The sequence below is a fragment of the Ambystoma mexicanum genome, chromosome 3p, assembly GCF_040938575.1.
Source record: "Ambystoma mexicanum isolate Mex_15411 chromosome 3p, UKY_AmexF1_1, whole genome shotgun sequence".
NCBI lineage: Eukaryota > Metazoa > Chordata > Amphibia > Caudata > Ambystomatidae > Ambystoma > Ambystoma mexicanum.
The window spans coordinates 71547062-71567683 of record NC_090925.1 but is presented as its reverse complement, the minus strand read 5'-3'; positions in this window follow the sequence as shown (position 1 = coordinate 71567683).

The following is a 20622-nucleotide window of genomic DNA, read 5'->3' as shown; positions in this document are numbered from 1 at the left end:
GTGGAGGGGAGAGACACATGAGCCATGAGCGGGGGGTGGGGGGATGGGAGAGACACAGGGCATGAGCGGGGGTGGGGAGAGGGGAGGAGAGACATGGGGCATGAGCGGGGGGAGGGGAGAGACACACGGGGCATGAGCAGGGAAACAGGGCACACAAGGGGCATGAGGGGGGTGGGGGGGAAACAGGGCACACACGGGGCATGCGGGGTGTGGGGGGAACAGGGCACACACGGGGCATGAGCGGGTGGTGGGGGGAACGGGAGGAACACACGGAGCATCAGCGGGGGGTGGGGGGAACAGGGGAGAAAAGGGCATGAGCGGGGCGGTGGGGGGGAAACAGGGCCACACGGGGCATGGGGGGAACAGGGCACACACTAGGCATGAGCAGGGGGTGGGAAAGGAGGGAGACACAGGGCATGAGCGGGGGTGGGGGAAGGGAAGAGACACATGGGGCATGAGCGGGGGTATGGGGGAGGAGAGAGACACATGGGGCATGAGCGGGGGGTGGGGGAGAGACACACGGGGCATGAGCGGGGGGTGGGGGGGAGGGAGAGAGACACCCGGTGCATGAGCGGGGGGTGGGGGGGAAAGGGTGAGACACACGGGGCATGAGCGAGGGAGGGGGAGAGGGGAGAGATACACGGGGCATGAGCGGAGGGTGGGGGGGAAGGGGAGACACACACAGGGCATGAGCAGGGGGTTGGGGGAGGGGAGAGACACACGGGACATTAGCAGGGGGTGGGGGGGAAGGGGCGAGACACACGGCGCATGAGCGAGGCGTGGGGGGAAGGGGAGAGACACACGGGTCATGAGCGGGGTGTGGGGGGTAACAGGGGAGACAGGTCATGCGCGGGTGTGGGGGGAGGGGAGAGACACACGGGGCATGATGAGCAGGGGGGTGGGGGGAGGGGAGAGACACATGGGGCATGAGCAGGGGGTGGAGGGGAGAGACACACGGGGCATGATCGGGGGGTGGGGGGAGGGGAGAGACACACGGGGCATGAGCGGGGGTTGGGGGGAAGGGGAGAGACACACGAGGTTTGAGCAGGGGGTGGGAGGGAGAGACACACGAGCCATGAGCGGGGGGTGGGGGGATGGGAGAGACACAGGGCATGAGCGGGGGTGGGGGAGAGGGGAGGAGAGACACGGGGTATGAGCGGGGGAGGGGAGAGACACACGGGGCATGAGCGGGGAAACAGGGCACACACGAGGCATGAGGGGGGGTGGGGGGAAACAGGGCACACACGGGGCATGAGGGGGGTGGGGGGAACATGGCACACACTGGGCATGAGCGGGGGTGGGGGGAAGGGGAGAGACACACTGGGCATGAGCGGGGGGTGGGGGAGAGACACACGGGGCATGAGCAGGGGGCAGGGGGGAGGGGGAGAGACACACGGGGCATGAGCGGGGGGTGGGGGGAGAGGGTGAGACACACGGGGCATGAGCGGGGGGTGGGGGGAGAGGGTGAGACACACGGGGCATGAGCGAGGGAGGGGGAGAGGGGAGAGACACACGGGGCATGAGCGGAGGGTGGGGGGGAAGGGGAGACACACACGGGGCATGAGCAGGGGGTTGGGGGAAGGGGAGAGACACACGGGGCATGAGCGGGGGGTGGGGTGGAGAGGGTGAGACACACGGGGCATGAGCGAGGGAGGGGGAGAGGGGAGAGACACACGGGGCATGAGCGGGGGGTGGGGGGAAGGGGAGACACACACGGGGCATGAGCAGGGGGTTGGGGGAGGGGAGAGACACACGGGACATTAGCAGGGGGTGGGGGGAAGGGGAGAGACAAACGGCGCATGAGCGGGGGGTAGGGGGAAGGGGAGAGACACACGAGGCATGAACGGGGGGTGGGGGGTAACAGGGGAGACAGGTCATGCACGGTTGTGGGGGGAGGGGAGAGACACACGGGGCATGATGAGCAGGGGGGTGGGGGGAGGGGAGAGACACACGGGGCATGAGTGGGGGGTGGGGGGAGGGGAGAGACACATGGGGCATGAGCGGGGGGTGGAGGGGAGAGACACACGGGGCATGAGCGGGGGGGGGTGGGAGAGGGGAGAGACACACGGGGCATGAGCGGGGGTTGGGGGGAAGGGGAGAGACACACAGGGCTTGAGCAGGGGGTGGAGGGGAGAGACACATGAGCCATGAGCGGGGGTGGGGGGATGGGAGAGACATAGGGCATGAGCGGGGGTGGGGGAGAGGGGAGGAGAGACACGGGGCATGAGCGGGGGGGGAGAGACACACGGGGCGTAAGCGGTGGGTGGGGGGAGAGGAGAGACACACAGGGCATGAGTGGGGGGTGGGGGGAGGGGAGAGACACACGGGGCATGAGCGGGGGGTAACAGGGGAGACAGGTCATGAGCGGAGGGTGAGGGGGAGGGGAGAGACACACGGGGCATGAGCGGAGGGTGGGGGAACAGTAGGGAGACACGGGGCATGAGCGGGGGGTGGGGGAAGGGGGAGAGACACACAGGGCATGAGCGGGGGGTGGGGGGAGGGGAGAGACACACGTGGCATGAGCGGGGGGTGGGGGGAAGGGGAGAGACACACGGGGCATGAGCGGGGGGTGGGGGGAAGGAGAGACACACGGGGCATGAGTGGGGGTTGGGTGGGAAGGGGAGACACACAGGGCATGAGCGGGGGGTGGGGGGAACAGGGGAGACACGGGGCATGAGCGGGGGTGGGGGAACAGGGCAGACATGGGGCATGAGCAGGGGGTGGGGGAACAGGGCAGACACGGGGCATGAGCAGGGGGTAGGGGGAACAGGGGAGAGACACACGGGCCATGAGCGGGGGGTAGGGGGAGAGACACACGGGGCATGAGCGGCGGTAGGGGGAGAGACATACGGGGCATGAGCGGGGGTGAGGGGGAGGGGGAGAGACACACGGGGCATGAGCGGGTGGTGGGGGGAGGGGAGAGACACACAGGGCATGAGCGGGTGGTGGGGGGAAGGGGAGAGACACAAGAGGCATGAGCGGGGGATTGGGGGAGGGGAAAGACATACAGGACATGAGCGGGGGGTGGGGGAGAAGGGGAGAGACACACGGGGCATGAGCGGGGGGTGGGGGGAAGGGGAGAGACACACAGGGGGTGAGGGGTAACAGGTGAGACAGGTCATGTGCGGGGGACGGGGGGAGGGGAGAGACACACGGGACATGAGCGGGGGGTGGGGGGAGGGGAGAGACACACGGCATGAGCAGGGGTTGGGGGAAGGGTTAGAGACACATGGGGCATGAGCGGGGGGTGGAGTGGAGAGACACATGGGGCATGAGCGGGGGATGGGGGAAGGGGAGAGACGCACGGGGCATGAGCGGGGGCTGGGGGAAGGGGAGAGACACACGGGGCAGGAGCGGGGGATGGAGGAGAGAGACACACGAGGCATGAGCGGGGAGTGGGGGGAAGGGAAAAGACACACGGGCCATGAGCGGGGGGTGGGGGAGGGGAGAGACACGGGGCATGAGCGGGGGTGGGGGGGAGGTGAGAGACACAGGGAATGAGTGGGGTTGGGGGAGGGGAGAGACACACGGGCCATGAGCGGGGGGAGGGGAGAGACACGGGGCATGAGCGGGGGTGGGGGGGAGGTGAGAGACACAGGGCATGAGTGGGGGATGGGGGAGAGGAGAGACACACAGGGCATGAGCGGGGGCTGGGGGGAAGGGGAGAGACACACGGGCCATTCACGGGGGGTGGGGGGGAGAGTCACACGGGGCATGAGCGGGGGGTGGGGGGGTGGGAGGAAGAGGAGAGACACACGGGGCATGAGCGGGGGGTGGGGGAGGGGAGAGACACACGGGGCATGAGCAGGGGTGGGGGGAAGGGGAGACCCACGGTGCATGAGCGGGAGGTGGGGGGGAAGGGGAGAGACACACGGGGCATGAGCGGGGGGTGGGGGAAGGGGAAACACACGGGGCATTAGCGGGGGATGGGGGAAGAGAGAGACACACGGGGCATGAGCGGGAGGTGGGGGGGAAACGGAGACACACGGAGCATGACCGGGGGGTGGGGGGGAAGGGGAAAGACACACGGGGCATGAGCGAGGGGTGGGGGGGAAGGGGAGAGACACACGGGGCATGAGCGGGGGTGGGGGGCAGGGGAGACACGGGACATGAACGGTTGGTGGGGGGATTGTGAGGGAGACACGGGGGATGAGCAGAGGGTGGGGGGGAACAGAGGAGACATGAGGATGAGCGGGGATGAGCAGGGGTGGGGGAACGGGAGGAAGACACAGGGCTTGAGCTAACTGTACAGGCAGCAGATCCCACTCCTCGGCCCTCCGCAGGCCACCGTGTGCCGATGGCGTGAGCGGGGGCTGGAGGAACAGGGGAGACATGGGGGTGGGGGAGGACAGGAAGGAGACACGGACATAAGCGGGGGGTGGGGGGAATGGGAGGAAGCCACGGGCATGAGCGGGGGTGGGGGAACGGAAGGAAGACACTTACTAGCCGGGCTCTCACCACAAACCACAAACAAAGATGGAGGGCGTCTTGAAAATACGATGCACTGCACGCTGCAGTGCAGCCAATGGGAAGCACGTAACATGTCTGCGGACACGACGCAACCCGCTTGCCCAATCCCTGTCCTGTCCGCGGAGGGAACAGGGAAGTGTGTCCACGAAGCGAACACAGATATCACTAATTTCTTTTGACCTACTTTTTGGTCATTTTTAAAAAAAACTACTGGACGGATTTTCACCAAATTTGCAAAAGCACACTTTCAGGACCAAGCTGCTGCTCCTGGTCAACATTTGGTGAAAATCCGTCCAGCGGTTTGGGCTGTAGGCGCAAGCAATTTTTTTTTCCCATTCAGTCCATGGGAAAAAAAAGACTTTTTGGGACCCCCCTATAACTTTTCCCCCCCTGGACGAATCCTCACCAAACTTTGCAGAGTGGGCCATATACTTTTTTTGCAAAGTTGGGTGAGGATTCATCCGTCCAGGGGGAGCGAAGTTACAAGCCGCCCAAAAAGTGCTCTTCCTATAGAAACAGCAACTTATCCATAACTACATGACCACTACCTTGGCCATGTAATTACCCCCCCACATATATATGTGGTGAAAGGGGGGTCCAAAAATAAAAGTCACCATTTTCGACTGTCTTAATTGTGATTGCGACATTTTGGTACGATTCCAACATAAGCATTAATATAGTGAATAGTAGGGCGCTAATGTGTAATCCACAGGTGTAAGAATATAACCATCCAGAATTAACATCATACTTTGTTAACATTTTAATGTATAATGAATAATTTGATGTTGAGTGTTCCATTTTCTTCACTTCTGTAGAGAAAACAAAAATAGGGTTGGGGTGTAAGAGAGAGAAAAAGAAAGAGAGAAAGAGAGAGAGAGAGAGATTTTTATCAAGTGCTTATGCTTCTAGCAGCTATACCGATTATTATTTTGGATATGTAGTTGTGTTATTATGTTTGAGGTAGTTATACTATCAAGTCTTAGGTGGATGGGCAGTATGCATAGAGAAATTTAGGAGGTATTAAGGGGTGTTCTACGAACATCAGTGTGGTGAATCCAATAGCGAAGCCCCTTTACTTTAGCAGCGAGAGGGGTGGAAAACACCACTTCACAGGGGCCATGGAATCTGTGGTTGTTCCACTTACGCACAAAGCTTTTGTAGTATATTAGTTCTCCCGGCAGCAGCGGTTGGGTGGGTGTGGGATCTGCAGTTGTGAAATCTATCGGGTTAATTGCATGTGTTAAGTTTGTTAAATAATCCTTGCATTCTTCCCCTAAAACTGCAGCATACCTATGGGCATTTAATGCCCTTCTTACTGGGGAGATGGGCTCATGCATGCGCCTGCCAGTTACAATTTCATGGCGCGAAAGGTGGTGGTCTTTAGTGTGTAAGCTGAACAGGGCCAAGGGCAAGCAATTCACCCAGTTCTTCTTTAATGTGGTGCAGAGCTTGGAGAGTTTGCTTTTAAGGAGGCCATTGATTCTCTCACCAACACTGTTTGTTTGGGGGTGGTAAATTGATCACATTATCTGCTTTCCGGAAACCTCTTCACTACCAACATGACAACCCGGCATGCACTGTTGTAGTGACGTATGCCGAGTCAGAATAAATTGTCACATGACATCCGTGTGATGCATGTAGTGCCTCGATAAGTGCCATGAGCTCTGCTGCTTGTGCTGAATAATGCATGGGTAATCATTGCATCACTAATGTCTCATATTCTCCTTCCTCAAGGCACGCTACTGCTGCGTCTGTTTGTCTTTGTCCTGTGTCTTGTTCAATTGTCGCTGAACTGCCAACAAAGAGTACTTCCCCCTCCTCCAATGAGCTATCCTTTGCTTTGGGGATGTCATTTTGTCCTCTTCATATATAGCACAGTAGTGTCTTTGCAAGTCTTTGTTTCTACACATTTCTGTTAAGAACGTGGCAGGATTTGCTGTTTTGCACCGCACCACATGAATGTTTGGTCTTGAGATGATAATCTCGTATGCCGATGCTCTTCGTGTGGTCAGGGTAGATTTTGATCTTTCTTAGATGGCGAATATTGAATGCTCCACGTACAGTCACTGAACACCCCATCACATTCTCTATTGCGAAGCCGGCTGCAGCAATCATTTGTTCGCATGCGAAATGACCTTACATAACTAAATTGGGTGTACCGGCTGTAGTAGGCAAATGGCTTGTGGGCCATTGCTCTTTTCTGGGTCAGCACAGCGGTCATAAATGTGCCATTTGAATGTGAGAATATGTAGAATTCTTGTGTATAGTATTGGGTGGCGAGTACTGGGGCTGTCTATGTTACTTCTGTCAAGTCATTGAAACTTTGCACCATGTCTGCTGTTCACTCAAGTTTGTGGTTGCCTTTTTGTGCTTCCTTGAGGCCCTGTAGCAGTGGATTTGTGTATTCTGCATAGTCTAGAATCCATGCTCTGCAGTAATTGCACAACCCTAGGAACTTTTGCATGTCTTTCACTGTCACAGGTCTGGGCATGGCGTGGACAGATGGTGCTCTGTCTGGTATTATTCTTTTGCCGTTTGATGATATTAACTGGACCAAGTACAGTACTTCCGGTTGGCTATACTGGAGTTTGGCCCTGTCAACCCTATACCTCTTTCAGGCCAAAAGTTGTAGGAGAGTAATATGGTCCCTTCAGCAGTTTTGCTTTCTATCACTACACACAAGCATGTCGTCTACATACTGGATGACTGTGCTGGGCACTTGGATGTTACCTAGGTCGTCGTGTAGTATTCTGTTAAAGATTCTTGGGCTCTTGCAGTACCCTTGGTGCAAACAAGTGTGTTTGTTGTGCTTTCCGCCATGTGTAAAGGCGGTGAGGTACTGTGAGTCAGGGTGCAAAGGTATTGTAAAGAAGGCATTCTTTAAATCAACCATTGCGAAGTGGGTCGCTTCTTTAGGGATACTACACAAGATGGTGGCTGTGTTTGGAACTACAAGAAATTCTTTCTATTCTACAACATTTAGAGGGCATACATGCTGGATCATTCTCCAATTCCACTGTTATCCCTCCATAAAGTAGAGCCTGTATGGTGTATTTTGTTTCATTCGGGGCAGTACTGCTGCAATTTTCAGTGTACTGGGGTCACTTCTTTTAGGAGCCCTAGATCATGCGGGTTGGTTGTCCACAGCTGAATGGGTACATACTCCAAGTCTGTCTCAATAAAGGGAGGTGGTGTAACAACAGCCATTATGGGGCCCTGTACTCTTCTGTACTGCACCATGATCTCACAGGGGATGCAGATCTCTAATAATATCTCTCCATCATTGTTCAAAGTTCTGAATCTGTTACTTCTCTTAGGGGTATGGTGGGATTGATGCATAGCACAGTATGCCATTCAAATGCTTGTCTGTCTGCTCTTAGGACAACCACTTGTTTTGCAGATACTACTAGCCTTGAAAGTCTTAAGACAGTATTGTACTTGCCACCAATTCTGGGGACACTACAGGGTGAAAAATTAAATCAGTTTGCACCCTCCAGCAGGCTATACCGATTTGTGTCACTGCCTTCGTGAGTACTGTTATGCCGTAGATAAACATGTCAGGGTCCACATGTAAGCCTCTGATCACCACATTGCATGCCATTGCATGTATTATGACCATCACTCTCATTGCACACATTCCTGGCGTGGCACAGAAAATGTTGTGATCAGTACAGGAGTATTTCATGTTCAATTTGCTATGATATGATATGGCATTTTTAACGTGCCTATACACAAGTGTTTAAAGGCGCGACGAGGCAGGGTGGGGAACAAGGGGAGAACAGACAACGATCCTACTAGGCCAGGTGTCATTCAGATCGCACAAGTGCAAGGGTAAGGGGACTGGGAAAAGTGCAAGGGGAAGGGGAGAGGGGAAGTGCAGTACATGGTTAGTGGAATAAAAGATAAGTAATAGGGCCAGCTGGTGGCCAGTGCAAGGAGAGTGCAGTACATGGTTAATAGAATACAAGATAAATAATAGGGCCAGCTGGTGGCAAGTGCAAGGTAAGTGTCGGGAGAAGGGGCTGTAGGATACAGAGACAGTCCCATAGTGCAGGTAGGCTCTGCAGGGAAGAGTGGCAGGGCCAAGGACCGAGATCGGTGAGTGGCCAGTTGCAGATTCAGTGCAGGTTCAGTGATTTTAGCAGGGGAGAGAGGGAGAGAAAGCTGAGGCAAAGAGGAAGGTTTTGAGGTGCTTCCAGAACCGGAGATGGTTCTCCTCAAGTTTCAGGGAGGCAGGAAGGCTGTTCCAGAGGGAGGCCCCTGTGCGGAGAGAGATCTACCCCCAGCTCGTTGCTTGGAGAAGCGGCTGACCCTGAGGTAGTTGAAGGTGGATGAGCGAAGAGCTCGAGAAGGAAGATATTAAGGAAGAGAGAGTTGAAGGTATTTTGGCCCAAGGCCCCAGAAGGCCTTGTGGACAATGCAGAGGGTTTTGAACTTAATCCTCGTGGCCACTGGGAGCACATCCATGCCGAACAAGTTGACAGGAGACCTCTCAGAGTACAATAGTGTAGCGTGCACCACCTTGCCCCCCACCTTTTTATCCAAATCCTTAGTATATGGAACCGTAGAGATATAACCAGCGAATCCCTGCGTGTTTAGAGTTTTGCCAGATAGTGGGTAGTCCCCTTCACTGATGCATGATTTCTCAGTGCCCAAATCAACCATAAAATGAATTCTTGTTTCCTATCTCTGCCCCCATCAAGGGTTCCTCTGCAGGGTTAAGGGTCATTGACAGGACCGGATACGGAAGTGCTCTCTGTTGGCTGTCCTAATCAGGGTATGTATTTGTCCCTGGAAATGAGAAGGGGTTTCTCTGTACCGCGGTTGCGCATTGGAACGGGGTGACTGCACCATTGGTCCCCCCTCAAGCACTCACTTGTGCACCCCCTTCTTAAGAAACCCTCTTACGAACCCTCTTGACCGGCTAACTATTGCCCAATCTCTATCACTCCCTTCCTGGGAAAGCTCCTGGAGAAGCTGGCCATCTCCCAGCTTAATCTCCATGCTGAATCTGTTGGTAGTCTTCACGACCATCAGTCTGGCTTCAGAGCTGCCAGAAGTACGGAAACTGCTCTCCTGAACATCCGTGAGGACCTGCTCTCGAACCCTGACTCCAATACTCCATGTGTTCTCATTTTACTTGATCTCTCTTCTGCCTTTCATACTGTCAATCATACCATCCTGCTCAACCGTCTCCGTGATAACCTGGGTATCACTGGTCAGGCTCTGGCGTGGCTGACCTCTTTCCTCTCCAATCGACCCTCCCAGGTCCAACTGGGGTCCTTTCTCTCTGACATCTTTTTCTCTACCTGTGGTGTCCCCCAGGGATCTAACCTCTCTCCCTGGCTTTTTAAACAGTACCTGGCACTTCTTTCCCACCGCATTCCCGCTCTCTGCCCCAATTTTCAGCGCTATGCGGATGACACCCAGCTCATTTTCAGGCTACCCTCGGCCTCTTCTTCTCCTTCCCTCATCTCTGACTCATCCAATGACCTGTGCATTAATGCCAGTAAGACTGAGATTCTACTCATCGGCACACCCACTCCCTCCTTCCCTGCAGCTCTCTAGCCGGCCTCTCTTGGCCCTCTTCCTGCTCCTACCTGCAAGGCAAAAAACCTCAGGGTCATCTTCGACTCCACACTCTCCTCTCCTCACATATCTGACGTCTCTAAGAAGTTACACTACCAGCTACACCTCCTCAGAGGTATCATTCCTTTCCTCTCCTTCCCCCAGAAGCTCACTGTCTCTAGAGCCCTGGTTCTCTTGAAGCTGGACTACTGTAACAGCCTCTATCTAAATCTGCCTGCCTCTACTCTCCGCCCTTTACAACTCATCCAGAACAGGACTGCGAGACTTGTCCTTGGCCTCAAGCCCAGGGATTGTATCTCTTCACGACTGAAATCTCTGCACTGGCTCCCAGTGGCTGCGAGGATCAAGTTCAAAACCCTCTGCATTGTCCACAAGGCCTTCTTGGGCCTGGGGCCTAAATACCTTCAACTCTCGCTTCCTAAATATCTTCCTTCTCGAGCTCTTCGCTCATCCGTCTCCAACTCCCTCAGGATCAGTCGCTTCTCCAAGCAACGAGTTGGTGGTAGATCTCTTCCTTCGGCTGGGGCCAGCCTCCCAAAAACTTGAGGAGAACCATCTCTGGTTCCGGAAGCACCTCAAATCCTTTCTCTTTGCTTCTGCCTTTTTTCCTCCTATCCCCTTTTGACCTCCTGGCTGAATCTGAATCTGCAATGGTTACCTGGCCACCCTCTGATCACAGGCCCAGGTCCCTCCCCCGCCAGTCACACACACCTGCACTGCCTGCCTAGGCAACCCCCCGCACTTGGGGACTGTTTCTGTATCCCTACAGTCCCACTACCAGCACTTGACACCTGATGTCTGCACTCACCTTTGCATTTGCCACCTGCAGGCCATTACTTTTACTTATTGTTATTATTCTATTCCCATGTACTGCTCTGTCCCTTCCCTCTTCCCACTGCACTTTCCCCTTCCCCCATCCCATCCACTTGCACGATCTGAATGACATGTTGCTTAGTATGATCATTGTCTGTCCTCCCTTTGTTCCCCCTCCCTTGCTTCGTCACGCCTTGAAACACTTGTGTATAGGCCCGCTATAAATGCCATATCATATCATAATAATGTTGGACACACAAGGATTCTCTGGGGCTATGACAATGGTTACGTTTACACGAGATGGCTATGCTATTTTTAAATTCTTGAAAGACAAACATTCAATATATTGAGGAGAGACCAGAAGAGTGAACTAAACATGACAATTTCCTTCACTGAAGACGGAATCATTTGTTCTACCCCAGGAATTCATTATGTAAATGCGTGCACGTTTATTAGAGCATGTTATGGTTGGAAAGCACAGAGAGGGGTGCCATTAAACTCAGAGGTATTCCTGTGTGGAATACACATTGTATTGCATGAATTCCACGAATACAAGACAATGGCCCTCATTACGACCCTGGCGGAGATCCATGGTGCAATTTGCACCATGGTCCATGGCGCTAAGCTGCCAACTCCGCCATGGGGGTTGGCGGACTTACCGCCCCATTCCGAGGTTGGCAGGGCGGTAAGTCCCCAATCCCCATTTACCCTTCCCCATTCCCATTTTTGCCCCATAGGGTATAATGGGAGTGGGGAAGGCGTTAATTACGCCACCGTAAATTACGGTGGCGTAATTAACAAGTCCCGTAGCGCCATGGATTTTTCCGCCTGCAAAAAGCAGGCGTAAAAATCACCATGGCGCTACGGGAATTCGTAGTCAGGCGGAAAGGTACGCCATGCATTACGCCGGCGTAAACCCCTTTCCGCCAGGGTCGTAATGAGGGCCAATATGTTGAGATTACCCACAGAATTCTTCTTCAGGCCAGAGATACCCATGGCTATGGAGAAAGGGCAAATAATTACAATTGGACTAGAAGCAGCAATAGTGAAGCATCAATAGTAAGGGAAGACAGAATGATATTACACTGAGTAGATGGTGCAGGAGTGACTTGGTGCACTGTAGTAGCATTCAATTTAACACATAGATTAACTAATTTGACTGATTAGGACCTATTTGAAGATGACGATTCTGATGACAAAGTGGTTTTTGACATTTTTCTTACATATCACGTGCGATTAGAGTACAGAGAGGTTCCCCAACTAATATCTTTGGTGAAGAAAGTTCCATAATTCTTACCGGAAGATTTGGCAAAAGTGCCAAGCTCATTGTGGACTGGTGGTCCATATGATGTTTGCTTATTAAAAGGAGTAAGAGCAGTGCAAATAATACTAAGGAAGGATGTTATTCTACCATGAGTAAGACAGTATCCCATTCTACCATGAGTAAGACAGTATCCCATTTCCATGGAAGCTGATGAAACTGTTGCTGCCTTGGTGTGTCGGGGTACCTTAGTACCCTCAGAATAATCATATAACTTGGCTTGTTTTTCCATAAAAAAGGCATAACGACAGTCTTGGAGATTTAGACAGTATTTACACCCTTTAAACAACATTAATGTAAAATCCAGCAACAATAGTATGTAATATACCAACGACTGTCCAATATTTTACAGTGATCCCCCTTCACGAAGATTCACAATGTTTGACCGTGTTCGTATACCACAGAATTTGATTGCAGCACAACTGCCTCCCACAGTCCACGTCCTAAATTGTTATTAAGGTAATCACACCTTTCATGAGATAACTTATAAATGATGTTATGTTTTATTCAATTTTTGATGTAATCAGTTACATTCAATGTAATTAGTGTTGTCACCAGTGATGGCATCAGTGATGTGATTTTTAATATCATCAGTGTTCTCATAAAACATGTAATTAGGGATGTCATCAGTGAAGTGATCTGTGATGTCATCATTGAGGTCACATGCTGTGCAAGAGGGGGCGTGAAGTTAAGGTGGCTTTAACTGAATTTCAGGGGTTTTGTTGCATAACGTTCTCACCTTAACATCCCTGCAACTAAACTTTGTTCCTTGAATTTCAATGATTTTGTTACAAGGTATTGCTCACCTTAACTTCCCTGCATCCATAGATTTTCAGTGAATTTCAAGGGTTTTGTTATTACATACATAATTCACATTAATAATACACACAATTCAGCTAATCAAAAGACTGTATTATGTCTACAAAGTAAAATAAAAAGCAACTGAAGAACTGCATACCCCCCAAATAACCTGTTGTTACAAAAAAAAGTGTGCCTATGTACTGAACTTGTTAAAGTATTACATGTATACGTACTGTTCATGAATAGTTATTAAAATCTTACAGTAACTGCAATATATTTAAAAATACATATTTACTAGACTATTGCCAATATATATGTAGATATATTTATATCTTTTTTAAACCAATTTTTTTATAGCAGTGTCTATTAAGGAGACCTGCGCAGCTACGCTACATGACTGGAGGGGCCCGGGGTAACCTGTGTGTGCGATCTGGCTGCGCATCTTCACCCCTAATATGACAGCCAATGGTTTCATGCATTGCGGTTCCTCGCCCATATGTTTTACATGAAAAAAAAAACAACAATCACACTTTACAAAATATGGACGCGATTACACCCATGCCATTTAACATAATCGGCGCGCATGAATAAGCCAATGAGATGTACAACTCCTGTGGCAAGCTAGGCCTCTATTCTAGACAAAAACGCGATCAGCCAATCATAATACACGGATCTATGCCTGCATGTGACTTGTACACACGTCGACGATTCATCCGATCTAATGTTGTGATGCATTATTTAGGCTCAGCCCATGCCGTTTGACGACATCCTCGCATTCGAGACTGTCCAATCAGGTGGCGTGGCAGTTTGCAGACATGAATAATCAACACACCCACAAAAACATAACTTTACTTTAATCATTGCTTTCTGTACTTGCTAGTGAATGGTTTTCTGAGTAACTACAAGCACATGTGGCATTTTATCCCTTAATGTCCTCATCCTTTTTACCCAGATTTCTTAAAATCCAATTTTCCTTTGTCCTGTGATTTATTTAGTTTGTCTATTTTTTGTTTTACTTTTTTTTAAAACCTTTTCATTTTTTGCAGCATTGTCTTTGTTGTGTTGTAATTCTACACTGTCTCTTGACGACACCAACCTTTACAAAATGCAAGTCATGTGTAAAGGATGCTGTGAATGGGTAGTCAAGGGAGATGCCACAATTGAGCAATGGCTAAAGTGTATTGCTCAACATCAGATTATCTGTCATGCTTAGTATGTATTTTTTAAGTGGCAATTTTTTTTCAAATTCAAAAAATATGTTGCATTTAATTTGTATTACCTTTGTTAAATGTTTCATCCTTATGTATTTTACTACCCTATTCCACCCACCTCTTTCCATCCCTAAAAACAGCCTTTTTCAGGGCCGCCTTTTATGTTGCAAAAATAGATCAAAATAAACACAGACTTCTAAAATATATTACAATATTTATTGTAATTAATTTTATGTAGCTTCAGTACTCAAAATTGTCAATTGTCGCCTATAGCCGCGACTATCAGAGCCGCAAGTAAAAGTTCCCCAGTCATTACTTAGCCTAGCTGTGCAAAAAGAGTCCTGCTATTGATTGGTTGGTACCGTAACCGCGGCTAAAAATAATATTATAAAAAAATAAACAATTATTTGTGTTTGCATATATAAATTGCACATATATATATTTATCCAAAGTCTTACCAAATACCTATGTCCTTCTGTCTTTCTACCATATTTGAAGTCTGAAAAAAAATGTAGGTATCATTAATGGTAAAGGCCATTTATACTATGCACTATCACCACTGCATTGGTACTATGGTGTTCATCATAACAAATGAAATACAGAATTATTTGTTTTTTTTTTTCTCAAAATGATACTAAAAGAATACTGATTGCATTCCAAGTATACAACCATTAAGAAGTTGTGTTCATTAATCATGCTATAGAGGAAATAAAATTCTCAATGGAGAAAAAAACCCTCTGTTCTGTTGTTTAAAATACTTAACATTTAAGTTTTTACAAACTACTTTTTGCATCAGAAAATTTGAAAAAGAATTGCCTGCAACATCCATAGTTCGTACACCAATAAATGCATTCCAATACAATACACAGCTCTTACAATACTATACACAGTTTACTTTATGCAACATTATCACTAATTTACAGATTACTTTATGCAACCTGCACTGGGAAACCAAGACATATAACATAACTATGTCTTCAACATTACAAAGAAATAAATGAAGACATGCCAACATGTTAACATTATTTTGAGTATTGATCTTTTCGGTGTCCGGTCAAAGGTTCGACTGCAAAGGGTCGAATGACAAAAGGTTTGAGTCAATAGGACCGAATCCCAAATGTTCGAATTTTAAAAAAATATATATATAGTTTTTTTGCTCTAGTATAGTGAAAAAAAGTGTTTATACACCAAAAACAGGGGTTTGAGGAGGGAACTCCCCAAATAAAAAAAAAATCAATTAAAAAAAATGCGACCTTTTTTTCAGTCCTATTGACTCGAACCTTTTGTCATTCGACCCTTTGCAGTCGAACCTTTGACCTATAACCATCTTTTCAAACTATGGCCATAGCTATATTATAAATAATAGGTAGACAATAAAAACGGGTGCTAATAACCATATAAACACTTAGCAAAAACTACACTTAAAACGTGACAAATCTAATTTCCATACTTCTCATACAATCTGGGTGCGTCCTTTGTTTGGCCACCTACAGATATCAGAAGTTCATAATGAAATGTCATATAATACACATCATATTTTGAAAAATCGTAAAACTACAAATTATGATTTAAACTTCTGTTAGCACTGATACTGCTACACAGTGTGGAATACATTTTTTCACTATATCAAAATGTATTCCAAATTATAAAAATGTTATCTACATTGGCATTTCATAACTTCTTTAATAATTTGGTGTGCATGTTTTTTCTGGCCACCTGCACATATTTAGAAGCTAATCATATCATATCTTAAACCTACCATGCAAAATGAAATAATATGCATAGTTTAATGACTGAATAGATTGTCTGACTTTTCTAACATTAAATGCTACACACCTGTTAGAGCAGTTACAATACATGACAAAGAGGAATCTGTTACATTTTGTATCATAGAACTTATTGCATTAATTAAAAAAGATGTACCTGTTCCTGCTTGTCCACTAATTTACAACAAAACAGGTTTGTATTGCACACAAAAGCATTCACGGTTGCCATGCAGTAAACCTTGTAAGAACCTATCTTTAATTTTAGTATACACTTCTTTTTGCTCTATATTACGTTTACTAACAATTTCCTCACAATTCACATCTGCAGTTTCACTTTGTTCTATTGCAATTTCAACTTCCTAATAGCAAGGTCAACATCAGTTTGAATAATTGGCTCGCCAAGAATAGTTTGACTTACTGATGCAGATTCTTGACTGCCCTCAAGAGTCTCTTTTGCCAATTCAGCTGACAAAGGTTCTTCTTGACGTAGTTCTTTCTCCAGTACGTCCAAATATTGCTCAATGGTTGAATATGTAATTAAGAGATTTTTATCAAAAAATGATTTTTCAAAAGTTTCAAAACTTCCAGTAAGCCATGGAAAGAACAACTGCAAAATAAAAACATAAAATAATTCCTTTTCCTCTGCACTTTGGCAAGACAGTTTCATGTGGTTATTCAGACTTCTCTTTTGTATGTCTCACTAGACAACCACCACATCCATGTACGTTAAACTGTCCTCTGTCCCTGTTTGCTTCAATATTTCGATATGAGTAGTTTTGTGCTACTTCATATAAACTAAGATTCTCCAACAATTCAGATTGATTTGGATAATATGTATCAATTTAGTTAGTTTTCAAAATCTCTGTGCTGTCAGGTGCTGATTCAGCTAACTGCTCAATTTCAGACAAAGGCTTCAATTCCCGATTTATACTACTAGCTGGTCCACGACTTAAGCATACTGAGGCAAACTAGTTAGCTGATCTGCAGCTTCATAGCTACCAAACTCTCTTTGTAAACGCATCTTCAAACTAAAGCTTACAAGTTTCTGACTGACACTTTTATCTGATGATAAATCTGCCCATACTTCAGCTGCATTGCTAATTTCTGCCTCTGCTGTAACATATCGAGCAACAACTGTTGAATTATCAGCAATAAACTGTACATTAGTACTAGCATTCCATAGCTGAGCAATGACAGCATTGTAATCATTAATACATTGGCATTCATTATTTATTTTCAATGATAGGTGTTTTCTCAGAGACTTACCTGTAACAAGGTGTCAAACAGATGACATAAAAATGATCACTCATGTAAATGGTGTCACAAGCGTTGGAAAGCCAAATCTGCACTGAGTGTAGTACGTGTCATTATGTTTGTATTTTCTTTGACAGTATTTTCCACATGACTGCCTTTGAAACCTCTCCACCTTGTTCTGTAGATCAGCATTCACATGCTGAGCTGAAATAGAAAAAGTGACATATTTTTCAATGAACTCCATCACACAGCCATCACACAGCCATCACATTCCTTACCGAACTGAGGAGCATCTTCAATCAACAACAGCATATGTATATATAGAGACCCACATGCCTGGTAATTTTCCTCCAAAAGAAATGTTCTACAGGGCCTACTGGACCATTTTCCTTATTACATACAAAATATAACATGGCTAAAAATATGTACTGAAAATAAACATGATACTCTTACAAGATCCATAGAACACAATTCTCCCAGTGTCATGTGTTCTATGTTGTCTTTCTCTGCATTACTTTCCCGAATCCACTCTGCAAGATCATCTCATCCATACTCAGCAAAACTTAAAGTCACAAACTAGGTTGGAGATCCCAAGTTTCTGATCATTCACCTAACCTTGGAGTGTCTCCTATACCAATATTCTTTAGTTCCTCTATTCGTAGGTTTGCCCTCTGAAACTCATTTACACCTGTGGCAGCATCGGACATGCAGAAAGATTTTTAAATCTACTTCCGGTCTGATGTGTATGAGCAACAGCATAACATAATGTTGAAAATTCTGTTTCATACAATAAGTGAAAAATATATTCAACATTGGTGTGTAATCGTGAATCTTCTGAATACATTCTTGTACAACAATATTCTGAAGCAGAGATTTGCACCTTACGATCATCCAATCTCCCTCCAGTACCAGTTGGAGAAAACATAGGGAAACAACAGGATCTAATTTCTTTTCCCAGATACTAATTGGTGCACCTTTCATTGCTTTCATTTGAAACATTCTAAACTGTCACCGATAAATTCACGTGAGTGTAGAGGATGAATAGTGTAATGTTCATACAAACTATTTCATTCTACAATAGATACATGCTGAAACTGACCTTCACTGCTCTTGTTTGGTGACTCAACATCAAGCATAGACACGTCTGTACAGTTAGACTGCCTTTGTATAAATAATTATGCTCCAATAGAAATGCCAATGCATTTTTCACTTTTCCAATATCGATAAGCTGCTGCCACATCCTCTTATCTGTATTGGCAACACCATTAACTAAAACAAAGAATCTGCAATGTCACACTTCACTTCCAAATTCAGAGGTAAATTCACAACTTTGCCTCTCACACCTTGCACTAATGACTTCTTAGGCAGATTAGACATCTTTGTTTGCAGTCTAACAATAACTTGAAAGGGATGAACTGTTTGCAATGCAATCACTTCAAACATGTTCCATTTTTTAAGCACAAGAGGGATATCAGGCACTACATATCATTTAAGACACTTCTTGGCCTCACTTGTGTCAAATCGCTCTTCTACAAACAAATACAGGTAAAGTGTTTTCCAAACATCTTCTACAGTGTGTTTAATTATGTTCTCAATTTACAGGATAACGTATCAATATTGCACAAAAAATTGCAAGTCTGTACCCCACAATCCTTATTTCATTTCATTTTTGACTGACCTTCAGTTTCCATTTCCATATTATTTAACTGTATGATTTCTGCTTTTTTTGAAATTACACCATTTCAGACTTCATAGCTACGTCCACTCTCATCAATGACTAGTGGAACATTCTTTCCTTGAATGTAACTCTACTCATTAAAAAATCTTTCAGTATGAGAAGTGTGTTTCCACTCTCCACTAAAGATGTCACAAAAGTTATTACGTGTAAGCACACAAACTGTTTGGATATTTGTATATATTGGTGTAATCACCTTAAGCAATTTCTTAAGTGTATTTAATACGAAAATGAACACTTTTCTTTTCATATCAAAAGCTTTCTTAATGATTATTTCAACTTTTTACTATTGCAAAAAAGTTTGACCACATATCTAGATTTTGTAAAAAAAAAAAAGTACTCAGACTGGAGACAGCACCAAATCCATTGGTGAAAGAAAAGGTTTTTATTACATAATGCCCTCTGTATGACACGTGTTTCGGCTAAACCCATTAGCCTTTTTCAAATACGGGCTTTAGTATTGAACTAAGCAACAGAATTAAAAAATGTAGGATATAAAACAAAACATTTTGAATAGTATAATTATATTATTTCACAAAAAACACAAACAGGATTCTGCAAATATTGGTAAAAACTCAGCAGTGATACATTCTCCTATATATATCCGTTTTACTCTGTTTCAAATTGATAGCACATTCACTACATTTTTAAAAAAAAACATTTTTCTTTTTTTTTTACTGGCTGGTAAAACATTTGAAACATTTTTTCTTTTTTTACTTTCAATAAAAACATTATTGGTTCCAGCAAAACTTTGTGTCGGCATATCTCTTAATTCAACTTCAACATTTCTAAAACTATCCTCAACACTAGAAATTGTTACATTTTCTACAGTTTTTTATCTACAGATTTGAAAACACTAGTTCATACTTTTTAACTCTACTTCCCTGCAGACCCCCCTTTCTTAGAGCGTGTTGTTCTTTTCTTGAAGGCATCTTACAAAAAAAGCTGCTTATAAATAAATGTTTTAAATTATTAAGTTCATGCACTCCTTTCTTTATATTTTCAATATAAAATATAAGTTTCAAGCCGAGGCTAACAGGTGGAGATGCACTTTAAGAGCCTGCCAATCCAGGATTTCTAAGGCCAAGCGAAACAAGACACTCACTCAGAGCTGCAGAACAGAAAACCCTGTATCTGCCCACCAGCACAAGTATAATAGCGCCTGGAAATGTTCTTGTATGCAGAATATTTCTTTTTTATTCATCAGAAAATATATACTAAAGTAAGTAAACCTCCCACCAGAAAATAAATATATACCACCATGATTTAAATCAAAAAGACACTTGTTCCCTTTTCAGATGACAGCAAACATAAAAAAAACGGTTCCAAATTGGCTACCATAATTAAAAAAGGAACCTTTAAAATAAAATGACTACTAATACTCTAAGAAACATATCAGCATGTCCACCTTCCCTCCACTACCCAACCCCACTATCACTACAGCTTCAATGGCTAAGTCCCCTAGTAGCGCCATAAAACACCTCACAAACCTCTACTTAACAGCTAAATGACGATTCCAAGTACACAGCTTTAAGTACATTAGAGTTCATGTAAGTAAACCCTACCACACCCTTGCTTCTCCCAGCACCCATTTAATTACTCATCCGTTGCCATCCTCAATAGAAAGCATGCACAATTAACTACGTCTCCTGATTCCAACCA